General features: G+C 39.5%; 1 long non-coding RNA gene across 1 annotated transcript in view; it reads right to left on the minus strand.

Moving 5' to 3' along the window:
* The window catches only part of LOC120368715, a 72,662-nt gene that overhangs the window by 13,221 nt on the left and 46,221 nt on the right, over positions 1-13,220 (minus strand). The window lies entirely within an intron of this gene.

Here is a 13,220-nt window from a genome sequence, read left to right on the forward strand (position 1 = left end):
AGAACCACTTTACACATTTGGATGTGAAATGTAGCATCAGCCAGCCATGCTACTGTAGGTGTATTGTAAAGAACATGAAGGGGAGTGTTAACCAGATTTCTGGGCTCCATGCAGCTCCAGTTTAGAAAAGCAGTTAAGTCTGTGCTTAAGAGTGCTAAATTCCACTGTCAGTCTCAGGGAAGCTCTACACTACAGCCTAAGTCAATATAATTTACATGTCTCAGGGGTGTGAAAAAGCTCCCCCAATTCCCCCACAAAGCAACGCAAGTTATGTGAAAATATGTGCTGTCCGAGATTATTATGTGGGGGGCTGCGAGCTGTCAGCTTCCACCCCAAACCTTGCTTTGCATCCAGCATTTATAATGTTAAATATATAAAAAAGTGTTTTTAATTCATAACGGGGGTCACACTCAGAGGCTTGCTATCTGAGAGGGGTCACCAGTACAAAAGCTTGAGAATCACTGGCATAGAGTGTCTTCACCATTATTACTGAATGTGATTACGCAACGTTGCTTCTGTTCCCTTACTGGATGAGTGTAAACTGACATAATGAGGTGAAGGATGCAGTAGAAGTAGAGAATTATATCCTGCTATGGAATGATTCAGACAATCAGTAACAAAGTTAATATTACCTTTTAAATTATGTGGAAGTTTAGAAAGACTCCCAGAGAATCCTCTTGAATGAATTCCTGTTAAATAATGCTTTTCCAAAAGCGGTCTAGTAGTAGTGTGTCAAGTAAGTTCTGATTCAAGTGGCCTAGAAGGAAAAGGTTTAAAGTATCCGAAATATTTCCTAAATCTGCATCATGTTCCTACTGTGTTACTGAGACTCAAAAGCCCTAATTTTTGTAAACCCATTTTAAAAACTATTTGAGAAGTACTGATTATTACCTTCCTCAAAGAATACTACTTACCGCAAACGTAGTAGTCTCTATGACAAACTTCTGCTCTAAAGAGTGAATGCACCAGCTACTGAGCTGGCAATGGATTATTTTAATCATCCAGTAGCTAAATCTATATCTACTTTCAACACTGATCTCTGTGTCCTGATGCCTGCATTTGCATGCTAAAACATTCCTGTTAACTTCTGAGAGTTGTTCCGCTTCATTTTAGAAGAATTTCTCAATATATCAGGGCAATTATTTTACAGTATATTTTACTGTGTACATACCCACAACGTAGGCTAAAGATTATTGCACACAGTAGCACCTGAACATTTTTCTTAATGAAGGAAACATTTAGCTGGGCTTCCTTTACCCAACAAACTGCTATGCATACAATAATTAGTTTATGCAAATTAATAGAACTTAAAATTAACCTAGGTAAAATATGGGAATTAAACAGTAATTATACTTCTGAATTCTAGTAAAATAATAGAGCAAAGTTTTTTTTAATCAAAAATATGGTAAGATTTAGTTTGTTTTCTTATCATATATAATTCTTAAAACCACAGGCCATCAGTAATTTCCAGCTTTCCTGGTAAACAATTACCTGGATCGAATATCTAAAATATTTAGAGTAGTTTTCCTTAAAGTTAGACTCAGCTTCAGTGTGTTTCTTCTGACATTGTAACTAAAGATTGGTCTCAGCTGAGTTCAATGCAAGAGGCTGCTGCTAATGCTCTTTTTCTGATGGCTAAGCACACATTTTACTCTAGATCATGTATAATGAACCATAAGGTTTTGAGAAAATAGCATGTATGATGCAATACATTTTGGATTGATAAAGGGCACAGTCCTCCCCTGTGATACATGGTCATGGAAAGCTTTGTGTATGTTGTAAAATCACCAACTCCTATTTGGTTCTGAGCACACATTGGTCAGAGGGCAGAGAGAAAAATTCCTCATCCTCCAACCCCTAGGATTTTGAATGACAGATGCTGGTGTTTCCCCAGTGAATTATTTCCTTGGAAAGGTATTACCAAGGGTGAATTTGCACATATTTCTAAAGAGGTCAGATACTATCTTCATATAAAATATAAATGAATCTTTAATGTACTTGATGCAGACATGGGCTTAGGCTAGTTATGAAATGTGCTGTCAGTTATATCTCCTGATATTACTCATCTAATAAAGATTGGAAAGAAAAGTAAATGAGTAAATTTCAGGAAAAAAACTAATGTACCAAAAGTGAATCAGTGATGCAGTAATGAGGCCCATGGGTTTTAGGCTAAAAATTAATGAGGGAAGTACATCAAATTCAAAAGATAAAATTAATGCCAAAGCATATTTTCTTTTGCACATTGTTTAATGTACAAACTTAATTAGATGTGTGAGCTGTCTTGTTAAAAACAACTCAAATAACTAAATAAAAGGTTTACTTTCAGAAGTAATGTTTCACCAGTGGGTTGGTGTATCTGTTACTCTTACTTAAGCTGAAATTTCATATGGTTCAGAATCACAATATTCATTACCACAAAAGAATCCAGTCCCCAGGGGCAGCTCTAGCCATTTCGCCGCCCCAAGCTCGGCAGCATGCCGCGGGGGGCGCTCTGCTGGTCGCTGGTCCCGCGGCTCCGGTGGACCTCCCGCAGGGTTGGCGTGCTGGGACCTGGAGCCGCCCCTGCCAGTCCCATGCCCACCTACCAGTATACAGTATTTGTGGATATTGAGAGCTTTAGATGAAACTCTAGCAAAGTAAAAGAGTGAGTACAAAGCCATAAAAGGAGTTAAAGGCAGAGCTGGGCATAAGATAAGACATTTACTCCACAGTCCACCAGCCTTTTTGTTCTTAGATAAGTGACCTTGCATTTGGCTGTGTTCAAGTGCATGCTGTTCAAATGAGCCCAGCTTATGAAGTAATCTGGATCACTTTGTATAACTGTCTTGCCATCTTTATTGACAAAATTGTAAGCTCATTGAAGCAATATGAATCTGTTTTCCCCAAGCACTGTATACACATAATCAAAAGACAGTCACTGGTCTAAAATTTGCTATATAAGATTTGCGTTCAAAAAATTAGTCTGTGCTAAGTATTCTGTGTTGATCTCCTCTTCTGCATAAAACCAATCAATGTCACTTAGCTTAATTAACATATATGGAACTTAGGGCTTGTCTTCACATAGAACACTACTGTGGTGCAGCTGCACTGATGTAGCACTTTAGTGAAGATGCCCCAACACCGACAGCAGAGCTTTTCCTATTGGCGTAGTTAATCCACCTCCCCAAGAGGCAATAGCTGTGCTGATGGGAGAAGCTCTCCTGTCGACATAGTGCTGTCTACTCATGGGGTTAGGTTGGTATAACTACGTTGTTCAGGGTGTGTATTTTTCACAGCTGATTGTTATGCTGATATAGGTCTGTAGTACAGACCTGACCTCAGACAACTGCCAGTATGAACATGGACACTCCAAAGAACATGCCTACACTGCCTCTTTAATATCCTAGTACAAGGGTGTTTTTTTAACAGGGTGAGTGTTTTGCTTGTTCTTGATGCTAGTACCTGGGAGCCACTCACACTAAATATATTATCGCTATTTCTATTTAGGTCATATTTAAAATAATGGTCCAGTTTCATACCAAAGTGAATTTATCCTAATGTTTATATTCAATGTATTTTTTTTTGGTAAAATATTTTAACTTTAAGAATAGTGTATGGTTTTCATTTTCATTAAATATGTTGCTAATGTAATCAATATATGGAAAAGGAGAACTTTTTTTTTAAAGGTCAATGTTGTCTGCAGCTACTAATATATTAATACACAATCTTCTTACATTCAAAATTAGGTACTTAGGAACCAAGAATCAGATATGCTGTAACAAAATTTTGGAAAAAATCAAAGAAAGCTTCTGGTATATTATAAATAGAGCTCTGTAAATCCACGGATATTCATTATATATCTGTGGATCATTTTTACGGATTGCAGATCAGATGCAGATACAAATTTTGTATCTGTGCAGGGCTCTAATTATAAGACGAGAGTGGCCTAGGCCTCTACAAGTGATACAAATTATTGTGACCCAATATCTGTTGAGAACTGTTCTTATGCAAAGACATGATATCCATTGCTTTGCTTTTGTTGTCACTGTTTCCTCCATACTAATGAAATTTTTGATAGGGTTCTTCTTTTAGCTCTACTTCAAAACATCTCATATGTATTTTGCGTATTGACTAGGGTTGCCAATTTTGTTCGGACATATTTCTGGAGGTTTCATCAAATGACATAATCTTTAATTAAAAAGATTAATCTTTAATTCCTGGAGACTCCAGGACAATTCTGGAGGCAATCCTAGTACTAACCAAGGATAGAAGGTGAATCGTTGAATAGAGTGAAACAAACTAGTGCTTCACAATTGTAAATAGTGAGTTGGAGTGAGGGGGAGTTTGGAGATAAGTTTTCTTACTAAAGTCTCTTCTACACAAAGCCTTATTCTGCACCAGCTGGGGTGTACATTCTGAGGAGCACCAGTGTGTTGCATAGTAACAGGCCATGCTGGTGCACACAGAAAGTTTCCTAGTGTATGTTAATGTAGTTCCCTTTCAAACAGTACAATATTAACACTCCTTAGAGAATTGTTACTGATGCACCAGCAGGGTCCATGTGGTCCAGTTAGCGCATGACTCATTGTTGCACATTTAGAATTTACACCCCAGCTGGTATCGACTAAGGCCCTGTGCAGACAGGATTAAAATTCAAATTTAGCTAAATCTTTATGGAAAAAGTATCTGATTTAAAAACATTAACAGCTTTCAGAATATAAAAAAAATTGAAAAATGATACCCCTTATGAAAGCGACCCTGGTAACACACCATATGATGGAAACACGGCCCCTTTCGGGGTGGGGGGGTGAGGAATCTTTTCAATAAGAGTTTTGGGAATAAGGCTGGAAATTATTGTTCCAGTCCTGCAAGGTACAGAGTGCCCTCATTTCCCATTGCAGGCAATGGAAGTCCTGCCAGGAGTAAAGACTTGAGAGTTTGGATGAATGGGAGCTGAAGGCATCAATATTTCACAGGACTTGGCCCACAGTCACAAAAATAATGAGCTTATTGCCATCCCTTTCACCAGAGATACAACTAATGGGAAGGTGGCCAGAGATGCTATTGATTTGCTATTATGTATAGATTCGTTTTCTATTATACACTATGCACCAGCTATTTAATTATGGTAGCTAAGAACTCAGTTCCCTCTCCTAATACAAATGGATTAACATCTGGAAGGTAAAGGTCAAGGAATCAAAGAAAAATTGATATGTTTAACCCAAGATAAATATGAGGACTACTTAAATCCATGGACACCAATTTATCCTTACTTTCAAATATCACCCAGGAGGTATTGATCGCCTCATCTTCCCTTCCCTTTTCTTTCCATTTAGCTTATTCCCTCCTAACTATACTCATCCCCACTGCCCCCCAAAATAATCATGGAACGAACATGCTTTTCACCACCATCATTGTTCTACACCATTACTTCCTGTTTATGTTTTGTCTATTTCGATTGTAAGCTCTTCAGGGCAGGGACAATCTACTACACTGTGTTTGTATCATGCCTTGTATAATGGCCTCACGCTTGGTTGCCCCTCAGGGATTACCATAAACATAAATAAGTAAAAAAAACCTCTAAAGTGCTTTCTGTGCAGCATAACTAAGTGTATTGCTTTTCCAAATTCACATAGTCTACCCATGCTTGTTTCACTTTCTCCATTACTTATTTAACTCCTTTTCCTTTCTTACACCCCTATCTTGCTCTTTTGGTTTGACCAACCCCTCTCCACTCTCTTGATGTCAACTCTACTTAGCTCTTAATTCCCTCTGTCAATAAAAACTGAGGGCCCTATGGAAAACAGTGACAATGGAAGACAGCAAGGGCCTAACCTGCTCTCACTGGAATCAAAAGTAAAAGAATCAAGCACTGGCATGGTAAATTGGAGTGAAGGGGTGGGCTGTTTTGAAAATGTCTCCATTAGAGCTTTTATCAAATTAACAGTTCATTCCTGATACATGGGGATACATTCCTTGTTTGTTTTGTTCTAAATAGCTGAAAACACTTTTTAATTTCATTCTTTAATAAGCAAAATCTTTGTAAATTAGTAATTAGAAGAATAATTTAGGGAAACACATTTTTCTCGATTGGATTGTTCTTTTGATTGCCTTTTACAGTGTGATAAACAAATATTAAAACATGCTTCCTGGCAGGCAGTTACTGTAACTGGAGTAGGGCTTTTTAAATGGAAATCTAGCCTTGATCATCAAATATTTAACAAATTGAAAACACTGCTTTTTCTTTTATTAAAAATCTGGCAAATACATTTTTGATAATCAGTTTGAAGAGAAGGAATACTGCTATCTGAAATACAAATGCGTTGAACACCAGTGACATCCATGGACTTCCTTGGCACTTAATGTTTTGGGACACAGTACTGAAATTGGAAAAAGCTAGAGGCCAGAAGTTCTTACTTCTGGAAAAGTGAAAGCTTTGAAACATATGTAATTGTTAATTATATAAATAACTATATTCCATTTCTTTGGAGCATGTTATTCCCAAACTACATGTCAATATAATACATTACTATGTACAACACATGGTCTTCAGCATGTTGTGCTGTCAGAGCTCTGAGATCCTACTATTAACTCTGTTATATTTCAGAGATGCACAAAGAATAGTCTTGTGCAGAATAATGGTGTTGGAACCTACATAGGTCTTCCACAGAGCTGGACAAAATTTTTCAATCCATACTTTTTTCAGTGAAAGATGCAGATTTGGTGACACCAAAGCATTTTGCAAATTTGCATCCGTTTTTCCGAATTGTTAAACTTGGAAAGCAAAAAGTATTCTGAAAGAAAAATCAACTGTTTCCTTTTGACACTTTCAAAACAACATTTTAATTTTTCTGGTCAAAAAGATTTTTTTTTGGCTTACAAATTTCCTTTAATTTAACATTTGAAAATTCAACTTAAAAAATAATCTTGCCATTGAACCATAACATTTTGTTAAACACAAAAAGTTTGAGATTTTGTTTTGGGAATTTTGGGGGGTGGGGAGTGAGGAGGTTTAATTTGAAAAAAAAATCAAAATTTGCTTTTCATCTCATTCAAAATAATTTGTCTTCAACTTTCTGAAATTGCCAACAAACTGAAAAATCCATGATTTGCCCAGCATCTTAGAATTCAGACAGGTCTACTATGTGCCACTTAAATCCTGTTGCAATACTATGCAAGAGAGTTGTATGGGGAGTGGCAGTGAATCACTACATGGTCCCAAGCGGGTTTCATGCTAGCTCGAAGTGTGTGGGCTCAGGGTGTGGACTGGGGATATAAGAGAGCAATGGAAATGTAGATTTAGTGGTCCAAAATTCCCACATAGCAGACAGAGGAACAACAACTGCTGTTCTCAACCATAGGCTCCATGATAGGGCCAAACTGCAACCCTGCAGTGTTGCCTATGAGTTGAGGGTGAGATAAATTAGCACACTGATGTTTAGTTCCATAGACAATCTGACTGCCATTGCTTTACTCCGGAAGGGCAAATTTCACCTAGAATGAATGTAGTGCTCATGAAATGTAGCAAAGTGCCAGCCTTGGACACAAAACACATTGACTTATGAATGCACAGAGCAGAAATATAGCACAGGCAGCAGCAGTGCAAGTTTTGCCAGGCTGCCCCACCAGTGGGCCTCAACCATTCATGGAGAAACCCCCTCTGGGGCAAGGAGATCTGTACCCATTCCTTGGATAAAACAGGAATTTAAGGCTCTAGGACTCTTACAAGACCTAATTTCACTCATAAAACTGTTATAAAACTGAAGTTAGTGAAGCTTAACAAATGTGAATTTGAGATGGATCAGAAGTTCAGAACCTGCACAACTTTCAAATCCATGATGATAGAGTGGGTTCAAATTCAGGCAAACAAGTTCTCCCATCCATAGCGAGAACCCAGATGTTCATTAACATTCAGTGAGTATTCACTGAACTCAACAAGTACCTTTTGTATTTTAATGAGTGCTGCATTGGCTCCTGTGGAGCAAAATATATTGGATGCAGGTGGTGGGCATGTGCCATACTTTTAAGCAAACATCAATGTAACTAGGAAAAAAATAGTGAAGTGAATAACACATAAAAGAATAGATTAATGAAAATAAGCTCTTCCAGATGGTTACTGTGAAAAAACAAGAGGCTAGGGCTGGAAAAGAAATGGGGGTGGGATGCTGTGTATGTTATTTATTAAAATTTCTTTACGGGGGCAGGGGAAGGGCAGAGAGTGACAGGAAGATGAATATAGAAATGAGTAAATCATTTTAACAGGGAGTTTGGCAAACTGGGAGAAAAAGACAGAATACTGGAGAACAACAGCTAACCAGTTTTTGTGATTAGTAAAAAGATTAGAGCTAAGATTATCAGTATTTCTTCAGGGTCATTTCTCTTTGGAAGACTGACATATAGTGCCCTGGACAAGTATAGGCCGAGCTGGAAGTATGAGTTCTTGAGATTGCAAGCGTAATATTCTTTTAACATAGTCTTTTATGCTTAGTAGTGTGTATATAGTACTAGTAAGGCAAGTACAAGAAACCAATCCTTACTAGGCAAATTAATCTGAGTGAGATGTTCAGAACTAGATTCGTTTTGTAGGGTCAATCATCAGTGCACATGGTGAACATTTTCTTCTAAGAAAATAAGCACAAAATCAGACACCTAAATCCATGGCATTGACTTCAGTGGGAGCTGTAGGTGCTCTGAAAATCAGGCCCTTTTCTTCTGATAGCTAATATTTAGGCATAGGTGCCTGATTCAGAGCACTCAGTTTGGAGGAATTATGCTGGATTGACACTAGTGTAAATAAAAGTAGAACTTGATTGCCTGTCTATTTAACTAACTAAAAATGTGAACTAGAGAGTAGTAGAGAGCCCAAAGAAAGGGAATCAGTAACTAATCCCTGCTCTATCACCATTTTACTGTTTGTCTTTAGGCCATTCATTTAGCCTCTTTGTGCCTCTCTTCCTTCAAATGTTAACTGGAGGCAGTAATATTCATCTAGCTCACAAAGGCATTTGTTAATGCTTATACAGTACTTTGAAGATACAGGATTGTATAGGTGCCAAGTATTGCTGTTTCATGTTGCTTTTCTTTATGTTTAAATTGAAGTAAATGTGTCCCATGTCCCGACACAGACAAACCTATGGTGAAGGGTAATGATCATCAGTGTTAGAGCTTATGGCTTTGTCCATTTGCAGCAGAGCCAGCTGCAAGTTCCAGCAATCGCTATGCAGTGCAAGAGCTATCTACACAATGCTTCAGTAGCTAATTGTTGAAAGAACAATATCTGCACAGCCATAAAGACCCAGTTGGCTAGAAGCAGTAAAAATAAATGTCTCTGGATCTTGATCACACCCAGGCAAAGATATCTGATTCCTTACTGCTAGAAGTAGCCCAGGGAGAATGAAAAACTTGTATTGTCAGGCATACATACATACTGCCACAAGACACATATTGATTGTAAAATTCAATTATAAACTGCAAGGAGAAAACACAGGTTTGTAAAATATAGAATTTACTGTACAATAGGATCAGACTGAACCATCTCTCAACCCATGTGCTCGCCTGCATTGTATTTGGAAGATCGTAACTCCCATGGCTGAAGGAATTGGGCCATTCAGGGCAACCACTTGCACTAAGGGACTATGCCCAGCTCTAGATTATACTGATCAGTCACCATCTAGGCTGAGCTAAATCCTTCCCATGCACCACAGGATAAACACTGTAAGTATTCAGCAGCATATTCATTCATCACCTGTCCATTACTAATTCTTCTGAAGATCAAGTTGGACCAATTTATGATAGTCTCACACCAACACATTGAAACAAACTCTCATGTCACCTGAATATGTACAATTGCATTGAGACTATTGGAGTTATATTGGTGTAAGTGACTGCTGTAGGCAGAATTTAGCCTATTATCTCTGGGAGAGGGAAATAAGCAACTTTGTTTTTTTGAGTGCTGATAGAGAGTGTTTGCTATGGGAGCGGCAATGGGAGAGGTAAATACCAAAAAGGACAGTAAATAAAAATGGGGACATACTGCACTGTGAGTTTTTAAGCAGAACGTCCAGTAGATTTTTGCTCATTTGGTTGTAAATTGGGATTCACTATTCATTCTTAATGTTAGAGTCAATTATGGCCGTTTAAAATCACCATTGTTGACTATTTAAAAGATGATCATTGTAGCAGAAATATCCAGCTTCTCTGGAAGTGGGAGTGAATTTTGGAATTGTCAGTGGAATTTAAATTACCCTCCCCTCCCCCAGGACAGGGGCTGGCTTACTGGGGGTGACACTTAGTGGTTAGGTCTCTAGGTCCCAACTCTCCCCCGTCTGTAGCATCTCTCAGCAGCAATAACACCAACACTGTGGCAGTCCACTTTTTGGTAAGTAGTGTCTCAGCCCTCCAGCCAGACTACCAGTTGAATTTGCCCCCTTCTGGGGTAAGAGTCTGACAAAATATATACAGTCTAGTGTCCCCATAAAAAGAAAGGGTTTTCTACCCAGCTCTGGGCTCCTGATGGTGGCACATGTAGGGTTACGATATTGAAAATGGGACACCCCACAGGCCGGCCCGAAGCTCCCCTCTTCCCCCTGCCCACATGTGGAGCCAGCTGGCCCGAGCGGCTCTCCCTAGCCCTCCCTCCAGTGCTGGGCTGGCATTGCCACTCACTCCCACTCCCCAGCACGTTCTTCCACACCCTGCTAGGGGTCACATCCCAGCTTTTTGGCAAAACTGGGCATTGGTCCAGTTTGCTCATGCTAATTTGAGCAGGGGGTTGGACTAGATGACCTCCTGAGGTCCCTTCTAACCCTGATATTCTATGATAATAACTGATCATCAGTTGGCAAGAGAAAATGGGACAAATGCCCAGTTTTGCCAAAAAAGTTGGGACGGCCGGGACAGGGCCTAAAAAAGGGACTATCCCAACCAAAATGGGATGTATGGTCACCCTAGGCACACCCTTGACTCAGGGTTTACAGTATCTTTATCCTTTCCAAGAGAGTGAGGTGGGAGGAAGAAAGGGGTTTATGCCCTTTCCACAAAAAAACATAATTGTATGGGAGCCTGAGCCCTTCCTGTCGGCCAGGCTTTGAGCCTGGGCCCTGTGAGAAGCAGCAATAGCAAACATCACAGAGCACTTCATGTCTTCCCCCCTGGGCCATTTCCTACTTTTTGCTTCCCCACAAGACTCAAACTCCTTCACTTAAAAATCCAGCAGAAAACAACAGGATGTTCATCCTAGCTGGACTCAGCTGGAAGCCTTCTTCTTTGTAAGCTAGCCTCAGCTTCACATTGCCCATGACTGTCACACTTTCCCTCCACCCAGGATTTCAGGCAGGCTGCAGTTTCTGATCAGCCTGTCTCCAGTCAGGCTTCCAGCTTCCAGCCTCCCAGTTGTCTCTAAGCCCTCAGCCCAAGAGAAAGTTCCCAGCTACTCTTCCCTGGCCCCTTCTCTAGGGCCTGGGAAAACTAGTCCTTGCAGGCCTCTCCCTTGAAGTAAGGGCTACTATACCTTTATTCAGGAGCTCCCACCATATGGCTCTCCTCTGCTGTCTGCTATTTTTCCCTTCCTTTTTAGCTACTTCTCCAGCTGAAACAGGCTCTGGAGGTGCAGCAGGGTGGAGTCACCTGGACCCAAAAAGGCTTCTTAACCCATTCTGTCCCATCTCTCTCATTCACTCACACACACTCACCCCGTTTCTCCATCCTGGCTCTTGAATGACTTTTCACTGAAACTTACTTGATTTTTCAAGATTTGAAAGGGAAGAAGAGGGATATATAGAGTGCAACTTATATCTTCCACAAATAGTCAGAAATTGATACCAATAGAGAGGAATTTATTCCATCACAGACAACCAGATTTAGAAGCCACACAGCACAGAACTTCGTAATCTAAGTCTTTTATATTAGCCTGCACAGCAACTCTTTTCTTTCATGTTGCTCCCTCAAAGCATTGATTGAAGCTATTATTTGTGTCCAAATTGTCTCCCTTCAAATTGGGAACAAACACTGCTGGCAATACTCAACCCATTGTATTCTTACGTTGCATTAACTACATAGATAGAAAAGCCCTATAAACCAAACTACTGTGAGATTCTGCTTCAAGGATCAATCTGGGAGAAGGAGGATCCTTCAAGTTCATCAATTCACATGAGCCTGCTCATATGATTAATAAAACAGTAAATTTTCCAAATCAGATATGTGCGTAGAGTCAAAATCTTCATCTAGGGCCAGATTGTGGCTGGCACTTAAGTGTTGCACAGTGGAGATGGTGGAGGGGACAGAAGAAGGATCATCCCTTGGTGAACCTACTCCAGAACCAAGCAGGTGATGAATGAATGAGCTGTATAAATAGCAGTCCCTGTGCTTCAAAGGGGTTGGGGAAAGTTGGGGAAGAAGTGTGGTCCTGACCCATTGCCTTCTGGTTCATAGAGTAGGACCAAAGCTGTGGGGGAAGTAAGGTCCACTATTAAAGAAATATAGTATCAGGCTCTGCTCCTATAGGAAGAATTCTGCCACCCTGAGACAAAATTCTTTTTTGACTTCCCTCAGGGGTGGTGTGGCTCTGAGACACCCTAATGTCTAAATAGCACAAGTGTGTGTGTGTGTCCTTATTGAAGGCACAGCAAGTTCTGACAGACATTTCTTTCTCATGAAAGGTCAATGTCTTTTAAAATGGCTCTAACTAGTGTTTCCACAAGCTGTTCAGTTCTTTATCTGCACCCACCCTGGTATACTCAAACATGAAGAAATTTTTCCTGACTATGAAAATGTCATAGAAATCAAAATAAGTTGCTTCCAATCTGACCCTTATAACCAAAAACCCAATAATCTGTAAAGTATGCAGAAAATAAATTAGCATCATGGGAAATAGCTTTTAACAAGTAAGATGTGATTCATATACTACCAAGTGATCACTGCAAGTACTGAACAGCAAACCAGATTCCACTGAACTTGACATCTGCTCTTGCTGATATCTGATGTATGCTTCAAGAATAATGAATAATAAATAACTGACTTTCTTGTTGTAACAATTGTTTGCAAAATTTCAGCTTGAATTATCACAACAGGTCAAGTCTTGATATTCTTCCCCAGTTAGTGTGTCACTTCATTCAGAATTATGCATTCATCACTTTCCATGCTAAATTGTACGTTCATTGTATGTAATAAATATACTTGGCTTACTCTAGTTCCCTCTGAGCTAATACGAGTTCCACTTTACCTTCTACCCACTTCATTGCCTA

Source organism: Mauremys reevesii, linkage group 7 (genome assembly GCF_016161935.1).
Source record: "Mauremys reevesii isolate NIE-2019 linkage group 7, ASM1616193v1, whole genome shotgun sequence".
Taxonomy (NCBI): Eukaryota; Metazoa; Chordata; order Testudines; family Geoemydidae; genus Mauremys; species Mauremys reevesii.